Genomic DNA, 23,859 nt, shown 5'->3' on the forward strand with positions numbered 1-23,859 from the left:
TCATCCTTTCTTTGAGCCAAAACTAAGGAAGAAGGAGGATTTTTGCTCCATTTTTTGGTTTGGAAGAGATCTAGAAGGAGATTTTGGCTATACTTGCATCAAGATTAAGGTATGTATGAGGTTGTGTCATGAGATTCATGCATGTTTTAGTTGCTGACTTGATGTTCATGTTAGCCATGGTTCAAATCCTTGTTATGCCATGGAAATGGTATTTGGCCAAGGTTGTTATTGTGTTGAAGCCATTGCATGCTAAATGTGAAGCTTGCTAATGATGCATGCAATGATGGATTGACTACTCTTGAAATTTCTTTGTAGCAATCTTGAGTAAGACATTGAATTCTTTGTTTAACCATGACCGAAGTTGAAAGAGTATGGATGTGATGTATTCGGCCATGATGCATTTATGAGCATGATTTATGCTTGTTACTTGATTGGTAAAAATTTGTGTTTTAGATGGTTGTGAACTCCTTAAGAATTCGGCCTTGCACCTATATGTGTGTATATGTTTGCACATGATGTTTTGGTTATGAAGTAAGTGATAAATATGTTTGTTTAAAGAAGAAAATGTTGAAGAATGGTTGTGAAATTGCAAGTACATTCGGCCTAGTACTCATATGATGTGAAAATCTTGGAATTTATTGTTGATTGGTGCAAGTATGACTAAGTATAATCGGCCATATGAGTGCTTGATGCTATATTATAAGTATTGAGCTACAATATCTAATGCGTTAGTTAGTAAAATGCATGCTGTTTTTTTTGTGTGGTATTAAGTGCATAATTGGCCTCAACATGGACATGCATATTCGGCCACATGAGGGGAAATTGGTGTGCATGCATTCGGTTAGAGACAAGCATATTGATGCCTATTCTTGGCTTAGAAAATTCGGCTAAGAGGAATATTAACTAATGTGTTGAGTTCGATTCGTGATTTCGTACATATGTGACTTTGATGCCTAATGAGCATATATATTGGCTAGGTATCTTGAGTTCCTCTTTCGATACTCAAATGATAAAACCAATTTATTTGTTAAATTAAGCTCAAGAGCAAAGGGGAGCTAAATCCGATAAGGGGAAGGAAAAAGTCGTCGAATAGCCGTCGAAATCGTTCGACCATGTTCGAGGTAAGTTTTCGAGTATTGAAACTTAGATTTTGATTCGATTGAATGAAGTAATGAGCAATCGAATTTGTGCCTTTGTATGTGGCCATTGAGCCGAAATGATATTTTGCTAAGGAATTGTGTATAAAAGTTGTGTTATGAAATTGAAACAAAGATGTGTATGAATGTTCGAGTGATATCCGGGCTAAGCCGAAGGCAATTGTGCAAATTGTGATACGGGCTAAGCCCAAGGCAATTGTGCGAGTTATGATATCCGGGCTAAGCCCAAGGCAATTGTGCAAATTGTGATATCCGGGTTAAGTCCGAAGGCCTTTGTGCGGTTACCATAACCGGGCTATGTCCCAAGGCGTTTGAACAGTAGCTATATCCGGATAAACTCCGAAGGTATGTGATTCGAGAACTTTGAACTTGCTGGAAAATTTTCAGTTAATGCACTTGTGAAATTCCCAACAACAAGGTATGTTTTGTGTGTGCTTCGCACACTATGAGTAAGTGCGTATGAATATTCGCTCTAATGATAAATGAGCTATCGGCATTAACTAGGCCGTTATTTGTGTATGAATATAAGAGTTGGGATTGTGAAGTAAGCATGTCTTTGAGAAATTGTGCATATGAATTATTGTTTAGCTACTTGAATGCTATGCTTTGGTTGTGTGTATATTATGGCTCGAAACTTACTAAGCATAAATTGCTTACTCCGTTTCTTTGTTTCTCTGTTTATAGATTTTGCTCGTTAGCGATCGGATTCGGGATCATAGAAGTTGAAGTCAACCACACTATCAAAGCCCTTTTTGGTACTCCTTTAGTTGAGTTTTGGATATGGCATGTATAGGACTACCCTCGGTTGTTTTTAAGTACTTGTGATGTATATGTGTACGGCCATGCGAAAATGGTTCGTAATAGTGGAGCATGGAATTAGACCATTTGTGGTTTGTAATTATATTTGGTTTCATGATGTGATTATGGTTTGGAATGAGAGAGTTGGTCACATGATCAGCCATTGGAATGGCTAAATATGATCATATGTGGACCTAAGTATGACTAGACTATAGTTGGTTCATGGGAACTACAATATAGGTAAAGCCTACCTTAAAAACAGATGCTGCCAGCTGCAGTGACGTGGATGTGGAAAATCACCAAAATTTGTAGGAACGGTTTTAAATAGTGAATAAATTATGTGATCGAACCTTGATGAGTCTATTTTCATATGAAAGTAATGAAACGATCATATGAACAGTATACCGAGAGATATTAAAGTTCTCGTGAGACAGGGCTAGAACGGTTTCTGGGTCCCCTGTCGCGACTTTGAAAATTTACCATAAATTATCCAGAATGAATTAGAAGACATGCCTTATATGTACAGATTCCTTTTTGAGTCTAGTTTCATTGGAAACAAACGGTATCAGTATTTAAACCCTATACAGAGAGATATTCAAGTTCTAACGCGCGAAGGTCAGTGTAGTCGACCCCTGTAACATGGGTGACTTTAACTAATAAACTGCACCAATTGGCCCAACCAAAAATTCTAGAAATAAATCCATGGATGGATATATGAGTCTAAATTCAGGGAAAATTTACGGAATCAGTTTCCGAGTTGTGAAACTCGAGATATGCTTTTTAAGGCGACAGCGATGCAGTTTTCCAGCTTGCCTGGGAATGTCAAATTGGTCGGTGCCATAAGTGGTTTTGGCTTGTTAACCCCTCGTGTCCGACACCGGCAACGGTCTCGGGTTCGGGGTGTTACATTTGTCTACTAATAAAAGTTGTCTTTTTGTATTACGATCCGACCATGTAATACCATTCAATATTAGTTAAACAATAGACAACAAGTGAAGACCACTTGCTTCCATTTTTTTTACAGTAAAAAACCATGTGAGGAAAATATAAAAAGTATTAATGTAATTTATGAATAGTTTATTAACCAATACAAGCGTACTTGATGAAAATATTAGAATTAGGGCACTAGATCCGACAGAGTGACCAATGACGCAATCTGTCTCCAATTGTTTCAGTTTTTGCTTTTTGACAACGCTTACGAATGCCTCGATTCCCAAGAGTTGGGATCCATCACAACATGAGATGACTTAGTGATAACTCTTGCTAATTTCCTCATTGGTCGAACCATCCAATTAAGGCATGATATTGCTAATTTTAAGCAATTCAAAGGCGAGAATTTATATGAAGCTTGAGAACGCTTCAAGTCATTACTTAGGAAGTGCTCACACCACGTTATGCAAGAATGACTTCAATTGCAAGTATTTTATAACGGATTGGATGGGAGCTTAAGCGCTGGCTTAGATGGCGGATCAGCCGGTGCCTTCATGAACAATACTTACGAGCGAGCTTGGTAATCGATCGAGGACATGGCAATGAACTCATATATAAGGTCGAACAAGCACTTTTCTTATAGCCAGAAGTGGTCAACGTCTAAGGTGGTTATGGAGGACGATAAGTATCAGTAGATCTTAGAAAAATTACATCATCTAGAGACCACTATCAAGCCATCAATGAATGATGTCACTCGAAGATGCACATCATACTCGAAGACCCAATTAGAGGAGGTAAAGTACTTGGGAAATAAGGGTGGAAATCCCTATGTCAACACATACAACCCTAGTTAGATGAACCATCCGAATCTAAAGTGAGGAGGCAATCAAGGTAGTGAAAACCCAGCTCTAAATAGACCAAACTCTCCTTATCAACCCCCGCATTTACAAAGATCTTAAGAGAGATCCATGGGTAATGACCATGTTTTTTGTGGTCAACGTTTGGACCAAATCGAAAATGAGTTGCATCTTATGAGGTTTGAAATTCAATACATAAAGACTAAATGCGCATAAATACGTAGGGATGTTGTTGAATTAAAGAAAGAGATGCGCAATATCGTGAGCGCGCTGAATGAAATACGGAGGCAAATGGGCACGGATATTTCAAGTAATACTCGAAAGGAAGGAAAAGAACATGTAAATGCTATTGCACTTCGTTCGAATAGAATACTAGTAAACTCGAAAAAACTCGCTAATAAGGAGGAAGATGAGGTCAAATTTAAGGACCAAAATCTTGATGAATCGAAAGTTGAAGTCCAAATAGAGAAAAGATTCAAAACGGATGGTTGAGTTAGAAAGAACTCCACACTCAAAACTAGTGCAAAAGAACATACCATTTTCATCAATGTTGGAGGATAAGCAATGAAGGGATGAGGAAGAATTTGTAAGCTTTCTAAACCTCTTTAAATCCTTTAATGTAAATTTGCCACTGCTTGAGCTAATTGACTATATACCAAAATATGCCAAATACTTATAACAGATTACGTCGAGGCATAAAAAGCTAAAGAAAGGTAAGCAAATAAGAATCAACACTTATTGTAGTGCAATAATTGCTCGTAAAATACCCCCGAAGCTAAAAGATCAGGATAAGTTTTACAATTCCCGTGGAGATAGGGAACAAACGTTTTAGCAAGGTCCTTTGTGACTTATGGGCCAACATAAATTTGATACCCTAATCCACATACTTAAAACTCCGATTGGGTGAATTAAAAAATAAGACAATTACACTACAATTAGCCGATAGGTCTCTCGTACATCCTAAGGGTGTACCCGAAGATGTATTGGTTAAAGTGGGGTTTCATAATCCTAGTAAATTTTGTCATCCCAGACTTCGAGGATGACTAAGGCATTCCCATTCTATTGGGTCGACCATTTTTGGCTACGTCTAGATCGACCATTGGTCTTGAAAAGAATGAATTAATCCTGAAGATCAATGGAGAAATAGAGGTATCCAAATGTTTCCATGATTCCCAAAATACGCAATACGAAAATAAAATAGGAGAGGATTTTATGTAATTTCTTTTAGCACCCTTAACAACCTTGGTCAAAGGTATGTTTTTAGCTCGATGTGTGTAGGTATCAAAGGATTGTAGGAGCATGACAAGTTGAAAGACCCCAAATGAAAATTTGATTGTTGAAGGGACCAAGATGATCACTAAAGAAGTAAAATGGCGACGCATGGAATGTTAGGGCTACCGGATGAGTCTGGTAGCCACACTTAATTTTGACTTAAAACTTTGAATTTTTTTTATAATTTTTTAAATTTTAATTTTGGATTTTATTTTGGTTAGAAAGTTTTAATTATATAGGATTTCGACCTAAGGCAGCTAGAGGGAGCCTATTAAAGACTTATTTGAAATTAGGGGTAACATGGAGGGACCTACACTCCAAATTTTCAAAAATGGAGAAATTCAGGGCTATGTCGCGACACTGAACTTCGAAGCTTCCAGGATTTTTGTAACGCCCCGTACCCGAGACCGTTGCCGGAGTCGAACACGAGGTGTTAACGGACTTAATTCATTTACTTACACAGTTCATTTCGAAATTTCCAGGCAAGCTGGCTAACTGCATCACAGCCACTTTAAAAATCATATCTCGAGTTCAAAAACTTGGAAACTGATTCCGTAAATTTTTCCTGAATCTAGACTCATATATCCATCTAAAAATTTTTTTCTAGAATTTTTTGTTGGGCCAATTAGTACAGTTTATTAGTTAAAGTCTCCCCTGTTTCAGGGTTCGACTACTCTGACCTTCATGCATTACGACTTAGATATCTCCCTGTACAGAGCTTCAATACTTATGCTGTTTGTTTCAAATGAAACTAGACTCAAAACGGAATCTGTACATATAAAGCATGACTTCTAATTGTCTCTGGTTAATTTATGGTGAATTTCCAAAATCAGAATAGGGGATCCAGAAAACGCTCTGGCCCTGTTTCACGAAAACTTAAACATCTCATAAAATACGGCTCATATGGTCGTTTCGTTTCTTTCATATGAAAATAGGCTCATCAAGATTATATTACATAATTTATTCACTATTTAATTCCATTCCTACTATTTTTAGTGATTTTTCAAATTCACATCACTGCTGCTATCAGCATCTATTCTAAGGTAAATTTTACCTATTTCATAATTTTCCATGAATCAATTAGTAAATTGACATACATCATTTTCGAGTATAATCACGATTAGCCATGTCGTACGTAGCACCAATAGGACCATGATTGGCCATTCCAATGGCCAATCATTACCAACATTTCCACACCACTTAATAACCATATCATAAGACCATATATACAAAATGACCATAATGTTATACTCAAAATATACAAGCCATTTTCGCATGGCTATACGAATATACATTACCAAAAGATACTTAATTAACAACAAGGGTCAGCCCTATACATGCCATTATCAAAATTCAACTAAAAGAGTACCAAAGGGCTTAGATAGTGTGGACGACTTCAACTTTGACACTCCAGAGTCCGATGGTGACGAACAAAATCTATAAAAGAGAATTAAAGCAACAGAATAAGCATTTTGATGCTTAGTAAGTTTTAAGTAATGAAATTATTTACAACTAAGGTATAGCGTTAGTATGACTAAATGAACAATTGCATATCGCATATTCCCAAAATCATGTTTACTTCACGCTTCAACCATTATATTCATACACTCGAGATTAAACGACTAAAGGCCTAAGCTTGTTAATCAATTGAGCGAATACTATTTAAAAGGAATCAACCTTTCCAATGCATATACGAAACATACCTTATCGTTTGGATTTATGAGCGTATTAATTGAAGTTATTATAGCAAGATCGCTCATTTCCAAACCCAAGTACCTTCGGGATTTAGCCGGATATAGCAACTTCGCACAAATGCCTTGGGACTTAGCAGGATATAGTAACTAGCACAGATGCCTTGGGACTTAGCTCGGATATAGTCACTAGCACAAATGCCTTCGGGACTTAGCCGGATATAGTCACTAGCACAAATGCCTTGGGACTTAGCCGAGATATAGTAACTAGCACAAATGCCTTGGGACTTAGCAGGATATAGTCACTAGCACAAATGCCTTCGGATCTTAGTCCGGTTATCATCCGAATAATCATGCACATATATCAATAAATCATAACACATTTATATTTCATTTTCATTACTAGAACTCAAACACAAGACACTTATCAACCTTTACCATTTTCGGCTCAATAGCCACATACAAAGAGCATGATTTTGATTGGCTTTGTAACATGATCTCTATACACATTCGGCTACCAGTCATAAGTATAACTAATTACCTCGATATATAATTCAAGTAGAATCATTATATCACCGTTTATTTGTTATGCTTATATGTCATGACTTAATCAAATCATAAATTAAGTTCCATTACTCAAAGACTTACCTCGGATGTTGTCGAACGACTTCAACGGCTATTCGATTACTTTTTCCTTTCCTTATCGATCTAGATCCTCTTTGCTCTTGAGCTTAATTTAAAACAATTGAATTCATTTAATTTCAAATCAAATAGGCGATTTAATATAATACATGTATATTATAAGGTTGAGGTACATATGACTTAATGGTTAACTATCAAACACCATACGCATATATATGTATATATATATTCTCTAGTCATGCACAACCCAACATCTTACTTAGGCATTAACAACTTTATAGATATATGCATATCTATGTTAAGGCGAATATATATAATTTAACACATTCTACAAATATGGTTATTTATAATGACTAAACACCATTTTATCTCAAGTTATACTTATAAGCACATCCATCCAAATACATTCGTACTTAAACATCATTCGACCTAACACTCATATTACATCTATAAAACTACAAGCGAATATACCTATACTTACATCACTTAAACATCAACCCTCAATTTCTTTGACAAAGCACATTTCGAAAATGATAAGGCAATATAACACCTTTAATCCAACTTATAATTCACACATATCACATTCCAAGCATTCACTCTATTCTATCACTTAAAGTACAAACATTACTCAATAACTTCCTAGTTCAAATTCGCAATTACACCAATTCACTAGATGATTTATTATTATTATTGTTCATTTATTCAAACTACTTAAAATTACCTTAAACTATCACAATTAACAACCATTTGTAACTTATTCATTAAACATGAAAACAACCATATATCTCTTCCATTTTCTACCATGGCGAATGCTCAAGACACCACACCATTCCAAATTGGTCATGGGTTGAGCAAAGAACTTAATGACTAACTCAAAATTGTTAAAAATCCAAGAATCATCATTGAACTTACCTTAATTTAGCTAACCACCATAGCCGAATTTCTCAAAGCTTTTTCTCTTCTAGTTACGGCAATGAGGAGCAAAGATGGAGAAACTTTGGTTTCTCCTCCCACAAATCAACATTTTTTTATTATCCATATTTTTATTTTTAACATAAAATTTTAACATAAAATAATTATAATATGTTTTAGTCCATAACATGGCCGGCCACCATCTAGAATTTGGCTAACTTGACATGCAAGTACAAGCATTTTCTAACATGCATTAATAGGCCACTTTAACATTTGCCTAGCACATTTCTAAATTTTCTCACACAAGTCCTATTTAATAAATTTCGCACCATATACACATAATTTAAGCATGAATTTTTCACACATGCATATTCATATATAATGAGCATCAAACATGACTGTAAATTATTTTTATGACTTGGTTTCGTGGTCCCAAAACCACTTTTCGACTAGGGTCAATTTAGGGCTGTCACAATTTTAAATTTAGGGCATGTTCTGATTGGCCCTCGACGAGGATTTTGAGAAGATGTTTCGATTGGAGTAGGCCTCTATCGAAGGAGTTAAGATTCACACCCCGAGCTGCATGAGCCTTACAAGTTTTGCGAGTGCAAGGGCAACCACACCAGACACGGGTCTAGGGAAGGAGCCGATTATTAAGAAGAATATGCCAAATCCCGATTCTAATTAAAAACTTTCAAACTTCTAAATTTTCTTGGAACTTGTAATTTTTTGTTTCGGATGATTTGGTTTTTTTTTTTGGACATTAGTTAGTAGTTTTTGATTTAGTTTTTCTTTTAGCTAATTTCTATGTAGGAACCCCGTACAATATGAGGCACTACATTTTGGAGAAAAATCGACACGAGAAGGACCACCCGACCAAATTTGAGGACTTTCAACACTAAAATCAGGTAGTCTCTTCTCTTATATTTGAGATACACATTAAGGAAAATGTGCCAAATAAAGTATAAGGGGATTAACATAATTTTTTTTCAAATTTTATGTTTTATTTCTCTTGTGTTTTTGTGTTTTTTATTTTTGTGTTCAAGCTTGTAACAATACAAGTGATTGGTTAGGAGCATGTAAATGGGATTTTGTGTTTGCCTTGTAAATTTAAATCGATAACAATTGATTTTATATTGTTCAATTTTACACTATTTTGTTCATTTTATTACAATTTGAATAGGTGATAGTGTGTTAGGTACACCAAATGACTAATAGGTGAATGAAAATCCTAGTGGTGACCAAAAGCCTTGAACCTTAAAATATAATCTCTTGATCCGATTTTCTTGGTCCTTGCATGAACTTAGACACCGGGCCATTGATATTGAAGGTTAGGTAGAAATCACATAGTGGTTTTCTAATAAAAAAAAATTAATGTGAACCTAAGGGATAATATAGTATGGTGAGTATAAGAGTCTTACAAACTTGTGTGTAAATATAAAAATTCAAGAATAATCAAAAGAAAAAATTTGGAAAATGTCAAAATATCCAAATGAGAAGTTCTCAAGAAAGTAGAAAAGAAAACTGAGTGAAAAAGAAAAGAAAAGGAAACAAAAGAAGAAAAAATCCCTCATTTTTTGCACATTAGTCTCGCTAGGGAAATTGTATTCACTAATACTATACTATACCTTAGGAATTAGAGAGAAAACGTAGGTGAGAGAATGGGATATAAGCTGATGAGCTAAAGGGTCTAATCGAGGAAGTATTAGGGTCAATATAATGTGTCAAACTATTTTTGTGCTTTAACTATTTTGTGTGCTTCTTCCTTCATTCTGAACCAACCTAAGCCCTATGTGCCCTATGTGATATGATTTATGGATGAAAATTGACTAAATTTGGACATTTCTAATTACTTGTGTTCTTCGAGCATAAATGTATATTTTGTGTATCTGTTTCGATGGACCACTTTACTTAACGCAATTCCATTAAGTCGGTGCGGAAAATCTCTATTTGAATTTCTAAAGGGCATTTCCTATAAATTTTATTCACAAGTACAGATGACCCTAAAGGGCTAACTACAGTAACAATATTTTTAGTTTTCTCTGCCCTAATCCCTAATTTTACAGCCACATCACCAGTAATATATGAATGGGTAAATCTGATATAAATTAATGCAAAATAAGGAACCTTTAAGTTTCTTCTTAGGAGTGTAGTCCAAATCATCCAATATACGTTCAATGGTCTCCATCCAGTACTCAACCACTATAAGGGTAGTTCCAACAATACCTTTGAACAACCCAGTTCCATTAGAGTGGAGCCTCTTAGCAATCATCCCACGACTCGAACAACTTGATTTAAAGCCCTTAACAAAGCCTTAGTTAGTGGATCATCCCCATCGTATTCATTATTATTATAGTTTTTATTATCCATATTTCCACCCTCAATAGTGGGTTCACTAACAGCCTCATTTGGTTCATTATGTTGCGAAACATACGCGCGAATGTCTAATGACTTCATTGTTGATTTGGGACGTTTGAGTCAACAACTAATACCATTAAATACTAAAAATCAATAGCCATACCATAAAAAATTCTTTAAGTGAATTAATTATCAATTTTTCCAACAATTAAATCGAAACTACGCACTAGTCCACAATCAACCATACTTACACTTCCTGAATTATCAGATCTGAGTCGTCAAATGATCAAAATTGAATTTTCCTAAACCACATATGATTATAGTCTGATTAGGAAGGATCAATATATAATTGTAAATAGGTGGGAAAAGTTAAAGAAAACAACAACCCCTTTTGGTGCCTCCAAGTGTGGTGCACCACAACCAAAGGCGGCAAATACTAATTTAAAAAGCCAATTGAAATTACTTTTGGAGGTTGGAAAAATAATCTTAAAATCATTAAAATCTCCCCAATTCCAGATTGGAAAATTTTGGTATTCCCTTGAAATATTTATCAAGAAAATTAAAGAAAATAGATAGTTACACAAGCTAGAAGAAAGGGGCGGCAATGGCACTTCTTGGGTAGCAATGGAGATCATTCTTGGAGGTTAAAAATTTTAGATTTATGGTTGAAAAAATAAGGAAAAATGGAAGCAATAAGGAGAGGATAATGATGCAAGAACTCGTGATAAAGTAAAGAAAAAGGAAATGGTGGTTCTAGGTGGTTCTAGTAGTAGCAACAAGAGAAAAAGAAAGAAAAAATTGAAGAGAAAAGAGAAGAGAAAGAGGGAGGGGCGGCTAGGGTGACGAAAAAATCATTGAGAGGTTGATAAAATTAATTAAAAGAAAAAGAGGGACTTTTGAAAAATTAAATTATTTGAAAAGGAAGAGAATCAAACTTGGAACCTTAATCTAATTTTCATGCGTTCTCATTTTTCTTTTAACCACTGGGCTATTTCCTTATGCCTGAAATAATTTTCCATTCCTATTAAGCTAAAATTTGGGATGTTACAACTCTACCCCCTTAAAAAAATTAATACCTCAAAATTTACCTGATTCTAAGATGTGAGGATACTGAAGACAAATCGAGTCCCCTTGCCCCTAAGTAGCCTCCTCGACGCCATGATTTCTCCAAAGCACTTTCACTAAAGGAATTTTATTTTTCCTTAAAACCCTAACCTCACAGTCCAATATTCGATCAGGCTCTTCCTCAAATGTCAAATCTGGTTTAACCTCGATATCCTCTATTGGAACAACATGTGAGGGATTAAATCGATACCGTCTCAACATCGTGACATGAAACATACGTGGATATGCTCTAACTGAAGAGGAAATTCTAACTAATATGCCTCTAGAACAACTCTTTTAAGCACTTGATAAGGGCCAATGAACCTAGGGCTTAACTTTTCTTTTCGACCGGACCTTGGAACCTTATTCCATGGAGAGACATTAAGGAAAACACAATATTCCACATAAAACTTGATGTCTTTACGCTTCAAGTCGGCATATGACTTCTGTCTATCAGAAGCTGCCTTTAATCTATCTCGAATTAACGAAATCTTATCCCCAGTCTTCAAAACCAATTCTGGACCCACTAACTTTCTATCACCCACTCCAGTCCAACATAAAGGCGAACGACACTTGTAACAGCCCGTTTTTCAGTGATGTAAAAAATAGTGGCTTAAGGGCCACCAAATTCGATGGGTAAGTTTGTAAATATTATTATTTAATATTTACGTGTCAAACATAGTTTTAAACAGGTTTTTGATATAATGATTTTTTGTTATATAAGCTATTTATTTAGTTAAGGTCAAGTGGTTTTAGAAAATGAGGTACTTGGACCTCGTTTCTATAAACCAAGCCTTAAATATTTTTATAAATATTTACAGAGTTTCATTAAGGTGATATTAAAGTTTTGTTGAAAAATTTTAATATTTCTATAGTTAATTAAATGAAAAGGACTAAATCTAAAAGTTGAAAAAGTCAATCGCTATTACTTAAAGGTGTTAAATTGAATAATGTATATAAATGGATGGTTTAATATGGAAAATTAACCATAATTGGTGATAGTGGGCGGCAATGTGGTTGATTATTATTTTATTATTTGAATCATTTTATTAATTAAGGTTTAAAGTATTAAAATAATAAAAGTAAAGAAAAAGAAAAATAAAAGTATCATCTTACCTTGTTATTCACCGAAAAGAGAATGAAGAAAATCCATTTGAGAAGATTAAAGTTTTGGCTAACAGTGGTTCCTTTCATGTAAGTCCCTAAATTATCCATTTCTTTTAATTTTTATGTTTTTGAGATCGTTGCAACTAGGTCCAGCTAGCCTGTATCTTCGATTTTGAAATTGTTAAAGATTTTGAATGTTTTGTAATGGGTTGCTATGTGTTTATTATGGTTAAATGACTTGTTGTGAAATGGATGGGATGGGTCCCTTGTTGTGCTAGGAAATATAAATAGAATTATACATAATGAAAGTATTCATATTGATACTTGTGAATGTGAGTTTGGTATAAATTGATCTGGTAAATTATGCTGTAGTAAATATGTTAAGTGTTGGTAATGAGTGATATTATTTAGCCTTGATTTGGATGTTTTGGTTGCTTAAACATACCATGAATTATGCGTTTGAAGTTGTGTGTGTAGGTGTAAATGAGGGTGACAAATGGCTTGGTAGATAGCCTTTATCTTGTCCACACGGGTAGACACACGGGCGTGTGTCTAAGCCGTGTGTGACACATGGTCTGCCCCATGGACATGTGTTCTGGCTGTGTATCCCCTGCACCTTAACTTTGAGAAACAAAATGCTCAGAATTGAGCACACGGGCATAGACACTGGCATATGTCTCAACCGTGTGAGGGACACGGCCTCAGGTACGGGCGTGTGTCCCGATCATGTGAGGTCTGCACCTATTTTATGAAAATATAGTTTACCACATGGGCGGGTGACTTGGCCATGTGACATCGATTTTTACATGCATTGCAAAACAGAGAGTTACACAGGTTAGGGACACGGGCGTGTGTGACCACACGACCTGCCCACACGGGCGTGTCTCAAACCATACAGGCGTGTAACCAATGTTCATAGCAAAAAATTTTTAAGCCTTGTAAAATTTTCTTAAGTGTTAGGTTTAGTCCCAAACCACTTCAAAAGTATGTTTCGGGCCTCGTAGGCTTGTATTAGGGACTTATTGATTGAATGCAAATGGTTTTAATTTGGATGAAATTTTATGACCCAGAATTATATGTTTGCTCGCATTGTAAGTCCACTAATGCCTCGTATCTTGTTCCACTGTTGAATATGGGTAAGGGGTGTTACAAGGGTTCCCCATGAAAAAGAGATGTGTATTTGTATGTCAAGAAGGGTATCCGTTATGTTGATATATAAATATGGAAAATGATTGGTATTGTACCTACTTCTAAAATTATTCTAAACTAAAGTTAATGTTATCTTGAATTATGGGATTTTGATATTTCATGTCATGGAATTTTTCGGAGTGGTTTATTCAATGACTTATCAGTAAGGATATGTGTGGTACTGAATCAAGATATGATTGAGTATGAATTGATTGTATTATATTCTATGAAAGTATTCGCCAAACATATATGAGTATCCACCCGTGATAAATGTTAGCGAACAATTATTTGAAATAAGAAAATGAGTTAAGGCATATATTATTAGAAGTGTTTTCTAAGGGTATATATTGTTAAGCAGGTATTATGGGACAAAAGATTCATAAATGATTTGAAGGATTCTCCAATTAATCAGATATGAAAGATTAAGTATAACTGTAACATCTCGAAATAGGGCCTAAATGGAATAGTAGTTGCGAAACCACAAATTTGAGATAGAAAAGTTTATTTCGATTAATTTTTATGATTTACCGAGTGATTAGATGCATGTGTTAGAGTATTGATAAGAAATTTTATAGATTGCATGTTTAATTTGCCTATTAGGGCTTATTTGCGAGTTCTTTATGTGACCGATTTAGGGCCTAAACGGAATGATGGTTTTAGAACCACGAATTCAAAGTCAAAAAATTTATTCCGATTAAGTTTTAAGGTTTATTTATCGATTAAAATATTGTGTAAAAATATCGTTAAGTAATTTTACTGATAAAGTGCTTAATTGGACTTTTAGGACTAAATTGCAAAAGTTGCAAAATATGTGTTCTAATTCATAAGTACTTGATTAAAATTAGGGTTTAAAGAGGAGGTCCTTAAATGGTAATTAGACCATTATATTTTGTTTGGACAAAAATGGGCATGAATAGGATAAAATTTTAAAGAAATGCCTTAAGGGCATTTTAGTCATTTGGTAATTAAAAGAAATAAAAAGGGAAAAAAAGCCAAAATTGACTCATCTTTTTCATGGACGCCAAAATTAGCATGGGTGAAGCCATGGCTAGGGTTTTCAAGCTTTCCAAGCTCAATAGTAAGTCCATTCTAGCCCCGATTTTCAAGTTCTTTACGATTTTAGAATCCCAGTAACTTGATTAAGCTTATTCTAGCAATAATTTAAGCTAGGGTTCATATTTGGAAAAATACCCATAGGTGAAATGTGTTTATTTTGATATTTTATGGTAGAATATGAAGGTTGAAATTATGTTAAACAACTTTTGCTAAGCGGTTTTAAGCAAAAATGAGTAAAACGGCTTAATCGGTAAAAGTTGTTATTGTTCATAACTATGTGTTAGAGTGAGAATTTGATGTTGCCATAGAAGGGAAAAATGATCAGCATGTCATAAAACATAAGAATAAGGGATGAAGTTTAATTCCCGAGCCTAGGGGAAAAAGTGTAAATATGCAAAAGTTTAGGGGCAAAATTGTAATTTTTCCAAAGTTTGAGTTAAGGACTGTTTTGAATAGTACATTAATTAAATAAGTAAAATATGATGTTTTAGATCCCGAAAAACTAGATTTGAATCTAGAATGGGAGAAAAATCGAAAATCAGAAAAGTTGGTAAAATGACCGTTTTAGTATCGAGGTAAGTTCAGATATATAATAAGCATTAATTTATGCATGTTTCAATGTAAAATTGATATATTTACTATGATTTCCGAGGTGTTGAAAGTAAGTATAATTATGATGATTTAAATGTTCAATATTAATTCGACATGGAAATGAGAAAGTATGTAAGTTTATATGTAAATAATACATTATCTTTATTATGTTTTTGTATTTCAGCTTATTTTATGTATTGTAGCTGATTTTTGAATCATAATTGACTATTGGAAGTATGGAATCAAGTATTAGAAAGAGAGAAACCTGGTTGAACCTTGGAAAGATTGGATGATCTGAGATGGTATGTAGCTAGGTCACATGTATAGTGTTGAGTGCACATCATGTGTACAAGAGAGCTACGAGACATTATGATGTAGCTAGGTCGCATGGGTGATACTATGTGTACACCATGTAGACAAGAGAGCTACGGGAAATATGTAGCTAGGTCGCATGCGTGGTTCTAGGTGAAGGACACCATGTAGACAAGAGAGCTACAAGATAAACTGGCTAGGTCACATGGGTGGTACTAAGTGCTCACCATGTGTACAAGAGAGTCAAATTTATGTGTACAATTGAGCTAGGTCACATGAGTGGTGCTAAGTGAAGGCCACTATTTGTACAAGGGAGCTTCGATTTTAAAGGTGGGCTGTGTGCGATACCATCGCGTATCTGTTATTATTCCGAAGCGTTCAACTGGGAAATTGATTAAATGGAATTGTGTCTGACTTTGTGATGATAAGTGTAAGTATATACGTGTGTAACTTATGAGCAATATGCTCGATATGTGATTGGAAAATGGAAAGATTGTTATGGGAAAGTGATGAATACAATTGAAGTGTGAAAGATCAAAATTGACAATAAAACTGTTCTGGATAGTTGCAGTGATGTGAATCTAAAAATTTACCAAAAATAGTAGAAATTGAATCAAAGACTGAATGAGATATCGAATTAGAGATTAATGAGTCTATTTTCATATAACAGAAACAGAGCAAGCAAATGAATTCTATATTATGAGATATTTAATTTTTTGAGAGACTGGTTCAGAATGACTACGTGATCCCCTATTCTGACTTGGAAAAATAATTAAAAATTGTAAAAAAATAATTATGGGATATAATTTATATGATTGAAATCCTTAATGAGTCTAGTTTAAAATTAAATAAATGAGAACATCCTTTGAATTCTGTACGAGGAGAAAATTGATTCGTAGTGAAGAGTGGTCAGAACAGTTGAGCAGTGAAACAGGGGTAACTTCAATGAATAAACTGTACTAATTGGATAGACCAAAAATTCTAAAAATTTTATGGTAATAATATATGTGAATCTAGTTTCAAGGAAAATTAATGATTTTTAATTTTGAGTTCTGTAGCTCCAGAAATAAATAATTTAGTTTCTGGTACTCTACTAGACAGCTTATTTTGAACCTGTTTATGATTGTAATAGTGAAAGTATGTGTGTTTGTGATGGTAATATTCCGGGAACATATTGTGACTGTTTAAAGTATGATAATGTATTGTTTATTAATATTTACATACTTACTTACTAAGCTATAATGCTTACTCCATTCCTTTCCTTTTTCCTATAGTGTCGCAAATGTTAGCTCGAGTTGGAGGTCGCCGGAGGTTAAATCACACTATCAAACTATTGATCGATATATAAAGGTTTTAAAGTATTTTAAGTCTTTGGCATGTATGGAGACTTGTTTAATTGTTATTAAGTTGCTAGGAATTGGCTTAAAATACTGACCTATGTTATTTGAAGGTCTTTATTGTATAAAGTCATTTAATGTAGATAGTCTTGATTATGTTATTAATTAAATGATGCAATTTATGAATGTGCATGTTTGCCTATGTGTGTGGTTGAATTAAAGCATGATATGGGCCTTGTAAGCTCTTTTTAAGGGACAGCTTGAATGTGTTTGAAAAAGTTTTAAATTAGAGTGAAATTATGAATCGATTTTTATACGATGTTTAGTGATTAAGTCCGGTAATGCCTCGTACCCTGTTTTGGCATCAAACACGGGTAAGGGGTGTTACAATAACAAGGGTATGATAATTGGCGTATACGGGAGTGAAAAGATCATATGATATCAGCCGAAGTAAATGAAGTAGAGGAGTAGTTGACTCAAAGAAATTCCTACAAGATTTCAGACTATCTATCAAGGTATGTTTCATGAGCTCACTAAGTACTCTTGTACTTACAAGATTTGTTATTTCATCTCAGGAATTGAGAAGAGACTTTGCCGGGAGGGACGATGCCAGGAATGCGCACCGAGATGGTAGCGAAGTGGGCTATTGTGCATACAGTGGAATTATGGCCTAGTCCAAGAATACACCTTTTTAGTCTATTTTTGATAAACTGCCATTTTGTAAAGTATATTGGGTTCAAGCATATTGTAATTAAATATATTCTAAGCACAATCCTTGTTTTCTTGTAATTAGCATTTAATTAAAATGTCAGAATAATTGTTTTAGTGAAATAGGTAATTGTAAATTGTTTATGTTAAAATTTTAGTTTTGTATGGTAACACTCCGGACCTAGTGAATCGGGTCAGGTTTGGGGCGTTACGCCTAATGTCTTGAATTGGCTTTTAGGTTCATTTTGATGTTTTGGTTTATAGGGTAGGGGTGTTTACATTTTGAACATGACCATATATATTTGGTGATATGTATATATATTAATCTAGTGAGTTAATGGTTTGCTTGCCTATTTGTCCATGTTGTGCTTGTAATTGAGTTTTTTTTGCTTACCAAGTAAATGAATATTTATATTTAATAACTCTAAATTATATAGACTTTTTCAACACATTTTTAGTAGTAATTCATGCAAATTCAGTATTTAAATAATGAATTTTGTAATTTTATTAAAATTTACTTAAATGGACTAATTGAAAGAAAAATTCCATTTTAATTATTTACATGCTAATTTGACATATTTTTACCTTTTTTTTTCATAGTTTTGTGCAATAGGAGGAAAATTGGCCTTGAAGCTTACCTACTCAATGCTTGATGTTGTAGCAGTCTTCTGAAGCAAAAGCCATGCAAAGAAGGGTTGATAATTAATCAACTATAGACATCCAAAATAATTAAATTATGGATAATGGACAGACTTGACCTAGCTCGAAAATTGGATCAGTGAAGTAGTCAAGTTTGCTGCTCAATTTTGAAGCTATACCATCCAATAAGGAAGCGAGAGCCCAAACTCGATTAACTAGCAGACCAACCATCCATGAAATAATTAAATTAAGGGTACTTATACTTTATAAAAATAGCAAAACAACCCCAACAAGTTTGCCAAGTGACTGTTCAACTCTTTCCTTAAAACATGCCTTGTTTTTGCTATTTTTAGCAAAACCATCCTACACACTCTTCACTCCCTCATTTCATCATCCTTCATTCATTCATCTTTCTCTCTTTGCTTTACTTTCCCCGCTTTACTTTCCCCTTTTCCCATTTTTCAAGTGAGTTGTGTAAGGATTTGAGAGCAGCCCATTCGACCATTGGAGGAGTATTTTGGCTTGATTGTTATGGCAATGAGCAAAGCACAAAGGAGGAGAAAAGAAGCTATGCCCCGGAGAACCATCGGAAATGGCTTTGCATTTCTTTCCCTTTACTCTTTTACTTTATTGTTGTTCAATTTAATAAATATGTTTGCAACTAAAGTTTATGCTTTTAATATAATTATTGTAACACCCCTAACCTGTATCCATCACCAGAATAGGGTTACAAGGTATTACCGATCAATACACAACATATAGCATTCATTCTCATACATCATTCAATATAACCACATTGTCTCCTGTATAGACCTACGAGGCCTTTAACATGATTTAGAAGCAGTTCGGGACTAAACCGATAACATACAAAAATTTTGAAAAACTTAGAAATTTTTCTTATAAATAGAGGTCACACGCCCGTGTAAACAGGCTGTGTGCCTCACATGGCTAGTAGACACGCCAGTATCTTAGGCCGTGTGGAAACAAGGCATACATACTGACTTGCATCACACGGCCGAGGACATGCCCGTGTGCCAGGCCGTGTGAAAACTAGAGAGTATACTAACTTGGGTCACACGGCTAACCACACGCCCGTGTGCCTTTTAGGGGGTATACTGACTTATACCACACAGCCAGTCACATGCTTGTGTGTGAGACCGTGTGGAGCATACTGACTTCAATTCAATTTCAACACTAGGGGACACAAAGTCGTGTAACCTAACTGTGTGTCGCATAAGGTTGAGACAAACGTTTGTGTCCCTGTCCGTATGGACAAAAATAGGCCATTTGCAAAGCCAAATTGCCACCCTTTTTACACATACCTACACAAGCTCAATTGGTATCATTTTAAGTCACAAATATGCAACCAAAGTTCACCAACCAATACATAATTATACCGTATCCATTTCAACTAAATTCGATACTCAAATCCATACCATTCACATATCCAAATACCAAACAATTTAACTTGCTTTACTAAGCATAATTCACACTTATAGTTCATTTAGAAAAAACAATCCAAACTATCCAAACACACATAACCACTTCAATCCCATTCATTTATTATAGGTCTATTACCAACATTAAAAGTAGAACTAATTGCACATTCATAAGCATCATCAAGTTCATCATCTTATGCCAACTCAAATGGCCAAAATACATATCCATCAAACATACCAAAATGACTCAAGCCTATAAATGTCATATACTATATATACATAGCTTCAAAAGTATCAAATAGATGATCGATAGTGCGATGAAGTCTCTGATGATTCCTAGATCCGAGCTAGCTTCGCAGAACTATAAAACATCAAAAATTAAACAAAGTAAGCTATAAAGCTTAGTAAGTTCGTATGTGAACATGAAATAATCACAACATTCATAGAGTAATTCAAAATAGATAATATCATCAACATTTAAAGCATTAATTCATGAGCTAACATAAAATTTATTCATATCCTCATTCATGAGTTCTCAACTTCATCTATCTCGATACTTGAATAGTTTTTCGTACATACTTGCACCGATACATTTCTATTTCTTATCAATACTTTATCAAATCAAATCGCTCCGGTTTATAAGTGCTTATGATACAAATTCATCAATTTTTCGATGCCATAGTCCAATTGTGGTCTTTTACATACATTGCCAAGGCCCTGCCGTGGTCTTTCATTCACATGCCATAACCCAGTTATGGTCTTATTATTCGATTGCCATAGCCCGACTATGGTCTTATTCGGCAACTTGCCTTACTCAATTCATATATTTTATTTAACATCTCAACATTTATCCAATAGAATAATTACTAGCTCAATTTCATCCATCAAATAGATAAGTACACATCTAAGTTCAATAATACAAACTTACCTAGTTTTTCAGAATTGACTGATCGGATCGACTATTCGACAACCTTGCTTTTCCCCCGATCTAAATTTGAATTCTTTCTTTCTTGATCTATATGAATTCAAAATTAACTTATTTATTCATCTACTCATTCAATTTAGTCCAAAATTACTCATTTGGGCATATTTGACATTAGCCCTTAAACTTTCACATTTTTACAATTTAGTCCTTATTTCACAAATACACAAAATTCACATAATTTCATTATACTCTAGCTTAGCTGAATTACCTATAGGTCCCTAGTAGTCCATAACTTTCATTTACTTCACATTTCAACCCCTCAATTTACACATTTCACAATATAATCCCTATTTGACATTGTTGTCAAAAATCACTTTACAAAACATTAAAATCTACCATCAAGCTTTCATATTTCATCATTAAACATCAAAAAACTCATAGATTCAACAATGGAAACTCTCAAAATCTTTAACAGTTTTGAAACTAAAGGTACGGGCTAGCTAGATTAAGCTGCAACGATTACAAAAACATAGAAATCATTAAAAACCGAGTAAAAATTACTCACCAATTAGACAATGCAATAGCCAAACCTTAGAAAGCTTCAATGGCTTCTCCAAACATCAACTTTCGATGGTGGAAGATGATAATATGAATATAATTTCTTTTTTTATTAATTTAACTTTTAATTATCCAATACCACTATTAACCTTTGTTATAAACTTATAAAATCATATAATGGATGTCTAATATTGACCACCAAAATTTCAAATGGTCTAATATCATCATAAGGACCTTAACTTTAATAAACCATAGTTATATAACACCTTTAACAAGTAGAATGCAACTGTTGCATTTTACGCGATTTAGTCTTTTTTTCTCAAATTAAGCAATTAAATGACAAAATTACCTCACGAAATTTTCACACATACATACTATCATGCTCTAAACACCAAAAATAATATTAAAATAATATTTTTGACCTCGGATTTGTGGTCCTGAAACCACTGTTTCTATTTGACTAAAAACGGCCTGTTACAATTATGGCTCTTTTCGTGTTAGAATAAATTAATTTTCATAGCTTAGATTATTTATATTGTTAGTGATGTTATGTGACTCGACTGTTTATGCATTCAAATAAAATTATGACTATGTTATTCATGCATTATAAATGTAGGGAATGCAACTAAATTAATTATTTAATCTTAATCGGATCGTAATTAATTGACACACTATCTGAATGGTGCATGTTTAATCTATATTTGAGAAAATTAGGTTAACTTTTGTAATAATTTGAGAGAATCTTATTACCTTGCTTAATCCTAAGTTTCATGTGATTAAACTATTTTAGTATAGAAACATTACTGTTACATCACATTAATCTGTTCTTTTGCCTGTTAATTTTACTAAGTTGTTAACATAGACATATGCTATACTTAATAATTTAATGAGTTGAACTCTTAGAACCTTGAAGTCGTAACAGACATAGACATATGCAGAAAAAAGGTTAAACTTCAGACTTTAAGAGAAGCCAAAACACTCGTAATTAAAATAGGATTAATAAATACCGAGTTGCCATGGAATTTTCCATAACATCTTTAGCAACATTAAAATAATTCTAAGTTAGGAAGGATAATTATTCTAACACATGCATGATATTGTGATTTCTCTCAAAAACTTGCATACTCATTCTTTCATTTTATTTAATTTACTTTTAAGCATACTTAGGTTAGTTAATCTTAAATTTATTCTTATCACCAACCAATTTGCTAGTAGTTAATTTTGCATTGCTTGATTCACATAGACAATCCCTGTGTCGACGATATCTGATATACTTATCAATTTATTACTTGTTAATGATTGTGTATACTTGTACATCAATCAAATCAGTTTGAGACAATATTACTTTTGATTATGTATTAATTGGTGTTTAATATGCTAAGGATGGTAAATTGGCAATTGTGTTAATGTCTATAATGTGATGAGCTGAGCTTTTGAGTGATTTAGTCCAAATTGAATTGATGCTTGGTAGGTTAGAGGGAAATAGATGTAAAATTTGAGGAAATTGTCTTCATAGTTACGGCATTCCCTTGTTGAAGCCGCAACATTATGCCCTTATTTTTCAAGTCGTTACAGTCCCCTGTTAAAGTCCCAACATCGAGTTCCTACTTCCAAAGTCATGACATACCTTGGTGGAGTCAAGACACCTAGAGTTAATTGTCCTCAATGTCACAACATACAATTTTTAGTGTCGCAAAAAAGATTATTTTTTTAGCTATATTTGTATTTTAGTCCCTTACCCTTTATTTGTGATTTATGAAAGCTTTCGTAAGCTTACTTAGAACCCAAATTTGAATTAATAATTCTTTTAGAAGTTGTAAAAACTTATTTATTTCAGTATATGCATGATTACACTTAATTGTTCACATGATTCATCTTTTGGATATTGTAATGAAATCGTAGTTGCTTCAGAAACGAATGTGACATCTCAAGTATCTGTGTAACACTTCTAACATGTATTCGTCATCGGAATAGGGTTATGAAGCATTACCAAACTAATCTCATAAACAATCGTACAATTCAAATTACAATTCTCATATCAATTAAAAACCATACAAATACAATCATATAGTCTCTAATACGAGCCTTCAAGGCTCAAATTAAACATTAGAAGTGGTTCAGGACTAAACCAAGAACTTAGGAAAAATTTTAGAAAACATACAAAATTTTCAAAGTATAGGGGACACATGCCCATGTGGTCTAGCTGTGTGTCTCACATGGCCAAAGACACGCCCGTGTCACAGGCCGTGTGGACATTTGAAATGGGATCACATGGTTG

The 23,859-nt window shown here is 34.0% G+C and overlaps 1 non-coding gene across 1 annotated transcript; it reads right to left on the reverse strand.

The window, feature by feature from the left end:
• Nucleotides 1-3,245: 3,245 nt before the first annotated feature.
• Nucleotides 3,246-3,351, reverse strand: LOC128294549 (small nucleolar RNA R71). Its single transcript, XR_008284859.1, has one exon. It is a non-coding gene; the product is annotated as a small nucleolar RNA R71 (small nucleolar RNA).
• Nucleotides 3,352-23,859: the final 20,508 nt, after the last annotated feature.

This window comes from Gossypium arboreum, chromosome 6 (assembly GCF_025698485.1).
Source record: "Gossypium arboreum isolate Shixiya-1 chromosome 6, ASM2569848v2, whole genome shotgun sequence".
Classification (NCBI taxonomy): domain Eukaryota; kingdom Viridiplantae; phylum Streptophyta; class Magnoliopsida; order Malvales; family Malvaceae; genus Gossypium; species Gossypium arboreum.